The sequence below is a fragment of the Strix uralensis genome, chromosome 25 (genome assembly GCF_047716275.1).
Source record: "Strix uralensis isolate ZFMK-TIS-50842 chromosome 25, bStrUra1, whole genome shotgun sequence".
NCBI classification, from domain to species: domain Eukaryota; kingdom Metazoa; phylum Chordata; class Aves; order Strigiformes; family Strigidae; genus Strix; species Strix uralensis.
The window spans coordinates 6,387,681-6,400,475 of NC_133996.1; the positions used below are offsets into that span (position 1 = coordinate 6,387,681).

Sequence of the window (12,795 nt, forward strand, 5' to 3'; positions counted from 1 at the left end):
AGACAAGTGTCTCAAAAGGTGAAGAGTCACATGCCAGAAGTAGCCAGCACTATTGTTTCTCCTTCTGTGAGCAACCTGGCCACAAAGCTCCGGGTTCTGGAGCCAGCCCTGGGACACAGCTCAGCCAACACGAAGCACAAGCTGGTCCTGCCACCAAAGAGCTGTCCTGCCACCCTGCTTGTCCTGTGCCCACCACTCAGCCCTGACCCCCCAAACACCCGCACGGCGGATGATGCAGCTGGAGAATGAACTGGCCTGAATGAAACACAACTCAGCCCGAAAGAATTAGCTTTCATCCACGCTGCACTCACACGGCTTTTAATGTACAGTTACTGGGGGATATTGCTTTCATTTTCTCAGCTCAGAAAAAAGCAGAATCTAGGAGGCTGTATTTACGTGCAGGTATTTTCACAGCTCTCCGTGCCCTGGGGTTTTGAGCAGAGATTAAACAATGCCTCAGATATTTTGCAGAGATCCACAAATTATCTCCGATTGCTTCAACTTCGGTCCTGTCCCTCTTCCCACCCACTGCTGGGGCAGACTCTGGAGAAGCCGCCTTAAGGCTTGTGGGGCAAAACCCGCCACAGATCGGTAAAATATGACAAATCCCCCATGTGAAACCGAACTCTCCCGCAACATATCGCCTGTCGGGGCCTGTCAGATCGGGCCTGCCGCCGCCAACGCCCACTGGCTGCCCGGGAAGGCACCGGGAAGACACCGGGAAGGCCCCCGCGCTCTGCCCTGCCCGCCGGGCGTCAGGCAGCGCCTGCCCCGGGCTCTCCGCCAGCGCCGGGACCGCACGGGGCTCGTCCCCTTCTCCCCTACTGCGGGGCGAGCCCCGACCGCGCCCCCGGCCCCCCCCCGGGCCGCGCGGGGAAACGGTTCGGTTTCCTGTCCTCTCCCCGGTCCGCTCCTCGGTATCCAATCAGCGCGCAGCATTCCTCGCCCGCCTCCCCCGGCGCGGGCCAATCAGCGGGCGCGGCGCGGCTCTGCCAATCGGAGCGGAGCCGTAGGTGGTTGGGTGGGGGGGGAAGCCCCTCGGGCCGCCCCCGCCCCGCGCCCCCTCACAGGCCGCCGACTCCCCCCGCCGCGCTCCCGCCCGCTCCCCGCGCACTCACCGGGGCGGCCGGCGCCGCGACCTCCGCCTCCTCCGCCCGGCGCCCGCGCTGCCTCCGGCCCGGCTGACGGGAGGCGGGAAGGAGGGGGAGGGGGCCGGCCAGAGCAGAGCGAGCGCCCAGCGGCCGAGAAACAAGATGGCGGCGGCTCCGTGAGGCGGCGGTGCGGAGGCTCCGCCCCTTTCCCCTGGGCCGCGGCACTGCGCAGGCGCATGACCCGGGGCTGATCTCGCGAGACCGGGGGAGACGCGCCGGGAGCCGGGGCGGGGGAGGCTCCACCGGGCGGGGGGGTCCCGGTAGGCTGGAGCGGGGGCCCAGGCCTCGGCGTTAGGGGCCCCGGGGGCCTCGAGGGGGAGCCAAACCCCTGGGTCTGGCCTAGGCCTGTGTGGGCCTGCGCTCCAGAGTAGTATCAGCACTAGCGTGGCCAGCAGGGACAGGGAAGGGATCTGACCCCTGTGCTCGGCACTGGTGAGGCCGCCCCTCGATGAGTGGGTTCAGTTTTGGGCCCCTCACTCCAAAAAGGCCATTGAATGACTCGAGCGTGTCCAGAGAAGGGCAACGGAGCTGGTGCAGGGTCTGGAGCACAGGTCTGATGGGGAGCGGCTGAGGGAACTGGGGGGGTTTAGTCTGGAGAAGAGGAGGCTGAGGGGAGACCTCCTGGCCCTCTGCAACTCCCTGAAAGGAGGGTGCAGAGAGGGGGGAGGAGTCTCTTGAGCCAAGGACCCAGCGCCAGGACAAGAGGGAATGGCCTCAAGCTGCGCCAGGGCAGGGTCAGACTGGCTCTTAGGAAGGATTTCTTTGCAGAAGGGGTTGTTGGGCGTTGGAATGGGCTGCCCAGGGCAGGGGGGGAGTCCCCATCCCTGGAGGGGTTGAAGAGTCGGGTTGACCCAGCGCTGAGGGATCTGGTGGAGTTGGGAACGGTCAGGGTGAGGTTCATGGTGGGACTGGAGGAGCTTCAAGGGCTTTTCCAACCGAGATGATTCTGGGATTCTGAAGTCTCAGGCCAAGGCGGGCTGGCGTGGGGCAATGCCCTGGGCAGGGAGGCCGCTGCCTCGCTGAGGGCCTCTCAGCTGAGATGTTGAAGGAAGCTGAGGCTGTTGCTCATTGTCTCTGGGGGCCTGGCTCTCCCCAGGCAGCTGCCTGGCAGCACTGTGACCACAGCCCGAGGGTCTTGCCGGGACCCTGCTGCTGGGGCTAGCAGGTAGAGCCCTGCATGCCTCAGCCAGCCCAGCCACGGTGGAGGAGCTGCTCCTCCGTTCGCCTGTTGGCTCACCCAGCCCTGCCTGGCATGGCCCTGAGAGCTGTCCAAATTAAACCTCAGTGAGCTGTCCAACACTCTTCACGCAGGCCTCTGATCTATCATCACAGGGTAACTTTCTGCTACTATCCTGCCGGAGCTGGAGCCGATTCAAGCAAAAGTCTGTGCTCCAGTTCAGCCAGCTATCTCATTTCCCAGGGACTGCTTTTCTGGCTCAGGGACATGTTACACTGAAGCGTGACTCATGCTGCTTCAGTATTTTTCCCATGAAAAAGTGCACCCTGAAAATGACTCCATCTTTGCCTCTTTATTGTCTTTCTGGTGCCCAAATCATTTGCATCCAATTGACCATTAGGAAGAGGGTTTGCCTGGCTGGTGCTTTAAATGTCATTTGAGGTGGGAGAGGAAAGTCAGGCCCTGTGTGGCTGCTGCACTTTCCCTCACCCTTTCCCTGGAGTTTCCAAAATTGGTGAGGTCTGCTGGTGAAGTTTCTGGTATGGCGGTTTGCTGTGTGGGCTCTGCACGCTGCACAAGAGAGAAGAAAAACCCTCCTGCGTCCTGCAAACACAGAGAGTTCAGTTCTGTGGTTTCTGTTGCGTGACATTTGCCCAAATGTAGGAAATGGGACGAGTTTCTGCGTACGCTGTGGTTTCAGAGCTCGGCTGCCCTGAAGGCTACGTGTTGGCACCGAACTAGGAGATATCTTGGAGCAAATTCCTGCAGTTTTATTGAAAGTCTTGCAACTTCATGATCTCAGGGCACTTGTAAAGCAGCCAAGAGCAATAAAAGTCATGCTAGTTGGTTTTGTTTTTTTTTTTAAATTCTCACAATTTCTAAGCTAGCCTTTTTGTTGTAACGTTTAAGGGTGATGATATGCAGCGCTATACGGCCCCTCTTCAAAATGACTCATTTATAAATCAATTAGCCAGCACTGCTGCTGACTTTGCTGCCAGGCACAGCTGTCAAACCAACCAGCTGTTTTTCCTGCCAGGACCAGGCCCCACTCAAGGGCTTTCTGCACAATACCCCGCTCCTCCTCCCGCTGAATCCTTTTGTGTGCCGTCGCGCTGCGCCCGTGATGCTCCGTTTCCTCCCCACCTGCTCTCTCGGCACCAATGGCCGCATTGTCTGGAGCCGCTCAGCTTCCCCGCGAAGGATCGCAGCCATCTGCGAACACAGAGGTCTCTGTGTCAGCCTGGCCGAAACGTGGAGGAGCCAAGAAAAACAAGAAAGGAAAAAAAAAAAAGAGTGCTTTAGCGCTTTTCCTCTCCCTGCTTTGTCAGTGCTTGCATAAATTTGTTCGTGGTTTGTTGAGTTTGCACTTAATGAACATCTGCTACCTGGCCAGCCGATTCCCTCCTGCGCCGCGGGGACCCCGAGGAGCGGTGCTGCACCAACTGCACCCCCCGGGCAGGTTTGGGAAGGGCTGGATTTGTCTGACACTTCGGAAAATCATTCTCTTGGAGCAGAGGTGACCTGCCTGGCCCTCCTCGGCTCAGCCCCCTCCCGCTACAGCCGTCCTCTGGACTCATCCCAAATAAGCTGTTGCTTTGCAGCAATTATCCCCAAGCAAAGAAAAGTGCAGAAAAGAAAAAACTGGGTATAAACATGTATGGACATGGACACGCTACCTTGTAGATTTGGGGGAAAAAAAAGGCTATTTAAGGCCAGATTTTGGGCCCATTGGCCCTGCAGGCTGCCCCATCTGGGTTCACACCTGGTGCGGGCTGCAAACTGGGCTCCCAACCCAGCTTGCACGTGCCACGTCCCACATCTCCCAGTTGGGGACCATCTATATGATATTTAAGTATATTTAAGTTAAAAGTATATCTCTGTATGCCTGTGCACATACACACATTTTGAAGCGCCTGTAGAAACGTCTTCTGTGTCGAAAGAAAAACCCAGAAAGCTAATTTGACACGAGGGAGATGATGTTTTGGGTGTCGCAAATGGATTCTTTAGGAGACCAAAGGACCTGAAGGACGATCTAGTGTCAGCCGCGGTGCTGTGGGTCACCAGCAGCTTTCGTACTCGGGTAGTTTGAGGTTCAAACTGGTCTCCCAGAGCAGCGAGGGGCTTTTACCTCCTCTGGCCCAGATAGGAGCCCCCAAACAACCATCACGCTCTCCCTAATTCTCCCAGCCCTCCGTCCCCAGGGCAGAGTCAACAGAAGGTTTTAAAAACCCCCAGAGTTGTGAGATCTAGAATTCTTCACACCTGCAGATGAGCCACTCGGCGCCGGGATGCTCAGCCCGGCTCTAACGTTCCCAGGGACGTGCTTTCACCTTGCGGCGGTGGGGAGAGGCTGCAGCTCCCAGCTCAGCACTGGGATTCGGTTCAGCTCGTCTGGTCCCGCCGCAGGACAGCGGCGTTCCCGGTGCCTGCAGCATCCCGAGGAGAAGCAGATGGTGTGCTAGTGCCTCTTGCCTGGCGGGTGCCCAGCACAGATCAGCCATGCTGGCTTTCCCAGTAGGATACTGGTGAGCCCACGTGATTGCTCCCTACAGAATGGTGAAAGGAGATTTTACAGCATCTCGGCGTAGCTCTTTCTCCTGCGAGAAGTGGGACACAGCACCGGAGCGAGACAACAAGCTGCAGAGCTGACGCAGCACCGACAACCTCCCCAAGCACCGACAGCAACATGCTCTTCCCTGTGGGCAAGGGAGAAGCCCCCCTGCCCACCTGGGGCCCACCCCACAGCCTGGCTCTCTGGGCAGGGACTAGCAGCATCATTCTGGAAAAGCCTCTCCAAAACATGCCGGGTTTACCCAGTCCCAGCATAAACCATCCTCTCCCCGTGACCCTTCATGAGGTGCAGCCCCCTCCCTCTGCAGCGCCCAGCCCCAGGGCAGCCCCGCTCCCCTGGTGTTTCTGCCCCCTCCTTTGTGTTTTCTGTTTCCTGTTACATCCACCTCTCACCGGGACGAGCAGCAGCCACGCTGCGGACAGATGTCAGCCCTGCAGAGGCAGGGGAAAGGTGGCACGTGGCACCCACGAGGTCTGCAGAATCCCGGGGTCACCCTTGCAGGGACACCACGGTTTGGGGTGCCTACGATGGCAGGGCTTGCAAAGCCTCTTCCGCGCGTTCCGTTAGCCCGCAGCCAGCACACTCATCCCCGTGCCGCATGCTGCTGATAGCCGCTGCAGTGCCGCGAAGCCAAGCCCCATGAATCCTCTTACATGGTCTTTACCACGTTAAACCACCCCCTTTTCACCGGCACAAAACCAAAAGAAGGTGGTAAGGAGCTGACAAACCAGAGCACTGAGCTCCTTAACGAATTAAAAGACATTAGAGATGGGAGAGCCCTGATGGGATCCCAGCACAAGACCAAGTCTGGGGCTTTTGTCCATCCCGCTCCCGGGAAGCGCTTCCCAGGGGATTGGCTGCAGGGGCTGTCGGTGCCGCACACCCCCGGACTCGAGCACAGGGGAATGAGCCACCGAGTCCCTGCCAGCGGGAGGTCAGCGAGGGATCCCGCAGCAACCTGTCAAGGGAAGCAGAAAAGCAGAGACAGTCAGACAGTTTCCTACCAGTCAGACTGAAAACTTTGTCATTATTATTTTGTTATTGCCATGAAACTTCATGTTTTATCATCGAAATGTGGCAGCTGAAAAAAAATCTTAAAGGGAGAAGCTTTTCGCCACTGAGGCACATGTTTTCACTATCTCTTCCCCCAAAACAATACGTTCCCCGGACTGACACTTTCCTCACAAAACTGGAAGTTTGCTTTGATGAAATAGCCTTCCCTACCAAGATATTTTCAGCTAGTTTTTCTAAATATTACTCATAAAGGCCCCCTCCAGACAACCTCTCTCCCTCCCTGAGTTTGTTTATATGCTTTGAATTCTGTTAGGAAACCATCTCCCTACTTCAGCGATGTTTTATCCAAGTTTCCATATTTAGTTCTTTCAGCTATTCCTGCTCCTTAACCAGCTTTCCCGTGCACAACGCCGGGACCCGCCACATCTTGGCTCTCCCTGGTGTCCCCTTTCCCTCCAGCAGCCGCCGCAGGGGGAATTTTCCCCCCATTTTCCCTCCATCGATGGATGCCTGTTGAGCACCGTACTCACCAACCCGCTCCGGGGCCGTGGTCCCAAATCACCCCCCAGACCCTGACCCCCATATGGGGAACCCAGCGGAGGCTTTGCCCACGAGGGCCGGGTGGTTCCCTGCAGCCCGGGGTGCCGGTGGCAGCCCCGGGACCCCCGGCACGATGAGGATGGGGAGCCCACCCACCGGGAAATCCAAGCCCGGCGCTATTTTAGGGAGGGACAGAGTTAAAGTCGGCGAAGGAGGGTTTCCTCCTGGCACGTGGCTCTATGTCAGCCGCGGTGTGCAGCCTGCAGAGGCAACGCAGGGAAAGCACTGGAGGAATTTACCATGAGTAAAAAGAGACGCTGCTTAGAGAGAAATTAGTGTTTGTATTCAGGGAGCCAAGGTGAGTCCAAGGGCAGCACAGAAACTGGGGCCGCCTCTCTGCTCAAACTTTCTTCTTTGGAAGGAACCAGGGCACAAGAAGTGCCCCCTGGGTCCCCGTCCCCCCAGGAGGGCCACGCTCGCACTCCGGTGGCAGCCAAAAGGGATCGGAGCTGGGAGGTTTATGTGCTCCCTCAGGAGCAGGCACCGCGGCCACCCAGGCTGAGCAGGGACCGGCTGGCAGCGCTTCAGGTCTGGCTGGAGGCTCCCGCGGTCCCGCGGGCAGCTCTGGGAGTCTGGTGGGTGGGTGCGGGGTCTGGCTGGTGGTTCTTGGGGTCTGGGTGGCAACTCTTGGGGTCTGGTTGGTGGGTGCGGGGTCTGGCCAGGAGCTCTTGGGGTCCAGCTGGTGGGAGAAGGGTCAGGCTGGCAGCTCTGGGTGTAGACTCTGGCTGGTGGTTCTTGGGGTCCAGTTGATGGGTGTAGGGTCCAGCTGGAGGCTCTTGGGGTCCAGTTGATGAATGTAGGGTCCAACTGGAGGCTCTTGGGGTCTGGTTGATGAATGTAGGGTCTAACTGGAGGATTTTGGGGTCTGCTTGATGAGTGTAGGGTCCAGCTGGAGGCTTTTGGGGTCCAATTGATGGGTGTAGGGTCCAACTGGAAGCTCTTGGTGTCCAGTTGGTGGGTGTAGGGTCCAACTGGAAGCTCTTGGTGTCCAGTTGATGGGTATAGGGTGCAGCTGGAGGCTTTTGGGGTCCGGTTGATGGGTGTAGGGTCCAGCTGGAGGCTCTTGGGGTCCAGCTGGCAGGTATAGGGTGCAGCCAGCAGCCCTTAGGATCTGACAGATGGGCGTCGGGTCCAGCCGGTGGCTTTTGGGGTCCAGCTGGCAGCTCTCAACGCGCAGCTGCTGGGAGCAGGATGCAGCCGGCAGCTTTTGGGGGGCACCTGGCAGCGCCGGGTCGGACCCTCGGGGGGATGCCAGCCCCTCTCGGCGGCAGCCCGGGCCGGGGCTCCCCCGCCCGCCGCTCCCAGCAGCCCGCCGGGGCCGAGGGGAGGAGCGGGCACGGGCGGCGGCGGCGGCGGCGGCGGCAGCGGCGGTGGGTGAGTGCCCGCGGCGGCGGCGCGGGGTGGGGCGCTCCCGGGCGCCCGGGACGGCCACCGCCTCGGTCCCCGTGGCCACCGGCGGGGAGCGGGGCCGCACCTGCCTCGGAGCATCCCCCGCGGCGGCAGGGGTGGGGGGGTAGGGGGGGGGGGGGCAGTGATTTTTGGGGATGCCCGTCGCGGATGCTGTGCCAGGGAGGAGCAGGATGGGAGCTCCGGTAGCCACGGGGAGGGGGAAAAGGAGGGATGGAGGGGTCCTGACCCCGGTGGGACAGCCTCGGTGCTCCCCCCGCACCCCGCGGTTGCCGATGAGGTGCGCCTGGCACCCCTAAAATATACCCCAGGCTCCGAGCCGAGACGTGAACACCCCAAAACCACCGCTGCACTGAAAGTGTGGGGGCTGCGACCGCACTCCCCCCATCCCCAAGGGCTCCCTGGCTCGGGGCGCTGCCGGGGCTGGTTTACCGGAGCCCTCCCCGGCTCGGGGTGGCGGGCAGCGTTTCCCAGCCAGCGGCTCGGGAACGGGAGCGCTTTCCCGTGCCATCCATCATCCCCGCTGAAAGCCCGTTGACGTCAACCCCGTCCCGTGCACACTGGTCCCCGCCGCTGGGGAAACGGGGGGTAGGGACAGGTGAAAGTGGGGGGTCCCGCCTGGGAAGGGCTTGCCTCGAGGCCTCATCCGCACTCCGAGCAGCCCACGTAATGCCGGTGCTCACCTCTCCCAGTGTCTCCAGCCTGTGCTTCGTACATCGATTTGCCTCTGCTCGATCCGGAGAGCCCGCTCTGCCCTCCGTGATGTTTTGGGCAGATTCTAGGGAATCTGTTAAAGAACTGGTGAGGAAGAGTGAGAGCGATGCCCTGGGATGGGCAGAGGTCCCTGCGCTGCTCCCTGCTTGCTCTGACTGGGGTTACCATAAGTGGGGAGAAGCCCGAGGGCAGCATGGGCATCACTTGTCCCCCACAGTGGGGAAGCACCCGAATGGGCAAGGACCTGCCCAGCCGCCGCGTCTGCTGAGCCACCAAAATGGTCCCCAGAGCCAGGGCCACCGCTTGGGTGCTTCCACCGAGCTGCAGCATTGTCCCCGCAGGAGCTGGTGGCTGTGCTGGGCTCTGCGATGGCCAGTGCCTGCTCCCAGGAGCCCGGGAAGCATCATGAGGAGTCTTTTGAGACCAAGCAAAACAATTAGCCCTGGGCTGAATTGCATCACTTAGTGCACAGGGAACATCCCGTGGGGCTGCGCTGCTTATTTCATTAGTGTGCTGGGAGCAGGAGCCTGTGGATCCCGGCGGCGCGGGGATGGGCTTCGCTTGCAGCACAAACCCAGCGGCTTTGCTGCCAGGCCCGGCAGCCCAGGGTCATCCCTCCACCGCAGGACAAGGGGCCACCTCCCCGACCCAGCCCTGGCACGGCCGGCTGCGTCGCACGGCCCCTTCCCCGAGCAGCAGAGCAGCTGCTCCCTCACCTCTTGCTTCCAGCCCCGGTTTAGACGCGTGCCCGTTTCTTTCTGCATCAACACCTCCTGAAAGCCAGCCCTTCTGCTGTGCTTACGCACCTCTCCCAGGGAGCCATGTACCTTCTCCGACAGCCCTTTGCGAGGGCAAACTCCTGCGCTCCGCTCTGCGGGCACGGCACTCCCTGCGCTCTCGCTTCGTCCCCCTTTCAGCCCCGTCCTCACAGCACCGGGCGCAAGAGCCTCTGTGGGATGTGGACAGAGGATGAGATCGCAGCATCTTGGTCCACCCCCTGCACCCCAAAAATCCCCCGCACACCCCAGGTCTGTCCTCCCTCAGCTTCTGCTGCCCCTCGAGCTCAGGCCCTCCGCGGGCTCCCTCCTGCTCCAGCTGCGGCACAGCCCTACGGGAAGCATCGCATTGATTGAAGATGCAGTTTAAGGTTATGAAAACGCCTATTTTTCCTGCTTATTAAAACCCGAGCCGTGCGGCACCATCTCCTTACAGCCATTTCAATGCACTTAAAAACGTTTCGTCACAGCGTCTCAAGTAGCAGGGAAACAGGCTCATTTAATAATTATTTTAAAGTGATTTAGCGCAGGATTGACAACCCCGCTGACACTGCTCGCTGCCTGCCGGGTTCAGGGGCTCCCCGCCTGCCCCGGGTGCTGTGTCGGACCATGGAGGGACCATGGTGGGAGCCTCCCCAGGCTCCTCATCCTTCCCGCGGACAAAGGGAGTCCCAGAGCTGGAGGTCTCTCAGCCTGCAAATTCCAAATCGCACCTATTTTAATTAGTCATTGCGTGGTGGAGCGATGCGAGAGCAGTTGGCCTTCACTTCGGGCACATGCGTGCATCGCCCCTCTCCCCAGTGCCCCGCCGCCCGTCCTCCCGCTCTGCCGGGGACGCAGGTGCTGGCGCCAGCCCAGGGACCTGCCCCAGCTCCTCTCACCAGGTTGGGTGCAGACCGTGGCGGAGCGATGGGTGTTTGCCAGGGGCAGTGCCAAGGTCCCGCCGTCTCTTGGCACCACTCCGGCTCACAGAAGTCTTCCTACGGCAAGCAAGTTTTCTGCTGATCCCTTAAGAAGCTTTTTGCTATAATAGTGCAGTCTTAGCATTTAAAAAGCAACTTTTTTTGCAGACAGCCTGCCTTACCCCCTGGCTCCTGCTGGGCTCTGGAACAAGCTGGGAGCTGTGGGCTGGATGCGGCCAGGCAGGGCGGATCGGACCCAGTCAGACGGAGTCTGGGCTGCTGGCACCAAGCACGGGGCAGAGTATGGTCAGTACTTTGATTTAAACCCGAGGAGACTTCAGAGCTCTTGGCCCGTGCGGGATGCAGAGCCCCTGAAAAGCAAAGCAATATTTGCTGATGCAGAAAGGGGAGGGAAAGGGGGGGCTGTTGGGTGCTGGCTGCCGGGGGAAGAAAATCAGATGTTGTCTGCAAGAAGAGGAGTGCTGGTGGGAGCAGCAGAAAGCTGGAGCTGATAGCAGCCCTTCCCCTGGAGGAAGCAGCTCCATGAAATATTGATGGGATTCACACACAGCAGACGAGCGGTGTGAGCTGCATTGCAGAGCTCGGAGCCGTGCAGCCGGGAAGGCAGCGGCTGCTGGGTAACGGGAAAAACTCCTTCCCACAGCCCCTCCGTGCTGGTGGAGACTGGTACCAGCCCTGGCCGCGCTGTGGCGGTGCAAGCCCTCAGTGCCCGAGCACCAGGCGAGGCGTTGGGGTCTGAGCAGAGGTGACCCCACCGCCAGGGGCCACCAAAGGCCCTGGGCTGGTTTCTTACATCCCCACTGCCTCCCCGTGGAAGTGGCCCAGTTTTGGGGGTCGCAGCATCACGCTACCCAAGGCGGCTGCTCCGCGCTTACTCCTGCACGTCCCCAGCGAGGTTCTGCTCCCGCCCAAGCTGCCCATCGTGGCCAAAACCAGCACCGGGGTGCAGCAGCACTGGGCTCTGCCCTGCGGGAGCCTGGCCCAGACAGCATGGCTGCGGGATGAGACCGGACCACCAGGGATGCCCTGGTGCTTGCCGCAGAGCCATGAGCCCTCGGCCGCCGGCAGCTAACCTGGCACGCTGGGCTCGGCGGGAGCTGCTGTCCCCGAGCCACAGCCCCGCCGGGTGGCTTTTGCTCCTCTGATTCTTTTATGTTACCTAGGAAACGACGGGATTCAGCACAGATCTGATTTAACTGAGCAGCAGACGTCATGCAGGGACATGGGGGAAAGGGCCGCTGTGGTCAGGGCACTAGCCTGGGGCTCCTGGTGTCTCGGAGGGGGCTTAGCCCAAGATCAGGCCACCAGGCAGGGACAGATATGGGTGTCCCTGGCTCCCACCCCCCACCCCGTGAATGATGGCCACGAGGTGGGTGCGGGAAGGTGCCGTGTTCCTGCCTGTCCCTGCGGAGGTACTCGGTTCCCTGTCCCGGTGCTCCCGGAGGGATCCTGGCTGTGAGATGGACACGCGCTTTGTGCGTGGGGATGGAAGTTAATCCCCGTGGCCGAGGTGCGCTGGGATGTGGCGGGACGGGGGAAAACACACTCCAGTGTGGCACAGTCGGTTCTTCTGCATCATTGCTGCACTGGAGACCCCCATGCAGGGCTGCGGCTCCATTAGCTCCTGCTCTGGGTCCCGGGGGGGCTCCCAATCCCCCTCCCTGCACAGGAGGAGAGTGTCCGGAGCAGAAAGGGTGTTCAGACCCGACCTGCTCCCAGGCTTGAGGAAATCCATCACACTGCTTATCCCAGAAGAGAGGGGGCGGGTCGCTGGAAGAGCTGGTCTCCATGAGCCATCTCAGCCCTTGGGGACGTCCCCAGGCCACAGTGCTGGCTGCTGTCACCACCATCCCATCAGCAGGTCTATGCAGGGGGCTGAGCTTTTGCCCACGCCACGACCACCAGCACTTCCCACCCCTCCAGCTGCCGCAGACGGACCCGACTGCGCGGCCGTTGTCTCGTGGACCTGGGCACTGCCCACACAAGAAGCTCCTGGTGTTTTCTACTCCTGCTCCCACCCAATCCTGCCTTTTGGAGAATCATCCAGACTGAAGCAACCCAGCAGGAGAATGCCCCATGGCCTTCCTCCTCTTCTTCCTCCCAGACACAGGCTTGATGAACCTCGCTCGCACAACAGTCGGGTGTTTTTCCAGGGGCAGGGGCTGGAGCACCCTCAGGCAGGAGGATCCCTCCAAACTTCTCCCCTCTGAGCTCCACTTTTCCTACAAATGGAACACATTTGGACCCATCCTTTAATTTCAAGGTTTCTGTTGCCCGTGGAGGTTGTGCAGGAGGATTAATGCTGTGCCTGCAGCAAGTTGCAGCCAGAATATAACTTTTATAACCTGCCTGAGCAATGAGATGTTTAACCCCAGTAGCTGGAATTGCAAGTTCTCAGCTCATGTGTGCTGAATTATACTTCTTGCAGGGCAATTAGATTTATATGAGCAACTGCCTATCA

General features: G+C 60.2%; 1 protein-coding gene across 3 annotated transcripts in view; it reads right to left on the reverse strand.

Moving 5' to 3' along the window:
- Window positions 1–1,296, reverse strand: part of NFYC (nuclear transcription factor Y subunit gamma) — a 37,040-nt gene extending 35,744 nt beyond the window's left edge. The window contains exon 1 of one of the 3 annotated variants that reach the window (XM_074894709.1): window positions 1,119–1,296. The gene's annotated coding sequence lies outside the window, so the exon portion shown is untranslated. Of the gene's footprint in view, window positions 1–255; window positions 277–1,118 lie in introns of those variants that run through there. The other 2 variants (XM_074894714.1, XM_074894716.1) reach the window with 2 other exon arrangements.
- Window positions 1,297–12,795: the final 11,499 nt, after the last annotated feature.